Source organism: Apium graveolens, chromosome 6 (genome assembly GCF_009905375.1).
Source record: "Apium graveolens cultivar Ventura chromosome 6, ASM990537v1, whole genome shotgun sequence".
NCBI classification, from domain to species: domain Eukaryota; kingdom Viridiplantae; phylum Streptophyta; class Magnoliopsida; order Apiales; family Apiaceae; genus Apium; species Apium graveolens.
Window position 1 is genome coordinate 175,862,911 of NC_133652.1, and position 1,286 is coordinate 175,864,196.

At 42.7% G+C, this 1,286-nt stretch overlaps 1 non-coding gene across 1 annotated transcript; it reads left to right on the forward strand.

Annotated features, from left to right (window-relative positions):
• Positions 1-902: 902 nt before the first annotated feature.
• LOC141669125 (small nucleolar RNA R71) lies at positions 903-1,009 on the forward strand. The gene has a single exon (XR_012553418.1). It is a non-coding gene; the product is annotated as a small nucleolar RNA R71 (small nucleolar RNA).
• Positions 1,010-1,286: the final 277 nt, after the last annotated feature.

The window sequence follows — 1,286 nt, forward strand, 5'->3', positions numbered from 1 at the left end:
CAGGAGGAGTGTGTTCCATAGTTTTCTTCCTTGATTCCACTTTTGCTTCCTTCCGCACATCTTCTTCAGCCACAACTTCAGATTCTGGAACTTAAGATTTTTCGGGGCTCGCAACCTTCACATACCTCAATATAATTGCCTTGACCTACTCCTTAGCTTCCCTATTGCCTGGAACTTCTGTGGCACTAGGGACTGTACCAGGTTGTCGATTCAGCAAGGCATTAGCAATCTGCCCAATTTGATTCTTTAAGGTCTTGATATAAACTGCTTGGCTCTTGCACATGAGCCTCAACTCCTCCAGTTCAGATTTTTCATTAGATTGACTTGTACTTCCATGCATTAGTTGTTGAATTTGGAGTTGTTGTCTTGGTGCATATTGTGGTTGTTGAAAACCAGAAGGGTTAAATTGCTTTGCTGCATGCTGCTGATATGGTTGTTGCACCACATTCTGATTGTTGCTCCAGCTGAAGTTAGGATAATTATGGTTGTTGGGATGATAAGTGGTTGGCACTAGTTGCTTTGACCTCTGAAAGTTGCTCATGAACTGAGCTGATTCACTAGATATAGCACACTGATCCGTCTCATGCGCACCAACACAAAGCTCACAAACACTCATGATCTGATTAACTCCATAATTAGCCAAAGAATCAACCTTCATCGTTAAAGCCTTAAGCAGAGCAGCTATAGCAGTAGCTGTATCCACCTCCAAAATTCCTGCTACCTTGCCTTGAAGTAGTCTCTGAGTTGGGTTCCGGTATTCATTAGCAGCCATCCGTTCAATCAACTCATAAGCTTTATCGTAGCTCTTAGTCCATAAGGCTCCACCTGATGCTGCATCGAGCATAGGTCTAGATTGTGCTCCCAAACCATTATTAAAGCAGTTGATAATCATCCAGTCAGGCATCCCATGATGAGGACACTTCCTAAGCATCTCCTTATAGCACTCCCAAGCTTCACACAAAGACTCTCCCGATTCCTGTGCAAATTGAGTAAGAGCGTTCCTGATTGCATCTGTCTTTGCCATAGGGAAGAATTAGTAAGAAACTTCTGAGAAAGATCTTCCCAAGTATTAGAGCCTAGTGGTAGAGAATGCAACCAACACTTAGCTTCATCCCTCAGAGAGAATGGGAAAAGCCTCAGCTTAACAGCATATTCAGAAACATTGTTGAATTTGAAAGTGTCGCAGATCTCGATGAAATCTATAATGTGAATGTTGGGATCTTCCGTTAGAGAACCCCCAAACTGGACTGAGTTTTGCACCATCTGAATCGTACTAGATTTGATCT